Source organism: Cynoglossus semilaevis, chromosome 5 (genome assembly GCF_000523025.1).
Source record: "Cynoglossus semilaevis isolate Cse_v1.0 chromosome 5, Cse_v1.0, whole genome shotgun sequence".
NCBI lineage: Eukaryota > Metazoa > Chordata > Actinopteri > Pleuronectiformes > Cynoglossidae > Cynoglossus > Cynoglossus semilaevis.
Window position 1 is genome coordinate 8,869,935 of NC_024311.1, and position 315 is coordinate 8,870,249.

The window sequence follows — 315 nt, forward strand, 5'->3', positions numbered from 1 at the left end:
TTTATCACAGCGTGTTCCATCTTCGACCACCTGGTCCTCCATAGCAGTGTCCACCGCGGTCCACGGTCACTGATAAAAGACTTCAAAGTTTGAAACTTTAAAAGAATTTTTTCTGAAAGATTAAATTTTTGGTTTGATTTTCGCAGTATTGATTGTAGTAAACTGCGTTGACGTCTGTGTGTAACGACTCATCTGTACCTAGCCTAAATAAAAGTATAAAACATAACGAGTTTGTTAGTCATCCAGCAGGGAGCGCTCTCCCCATGACTTTCATTCTGTCTTTTTTAGGGCGGCGGCGGCGGAGTGTGTGACGTC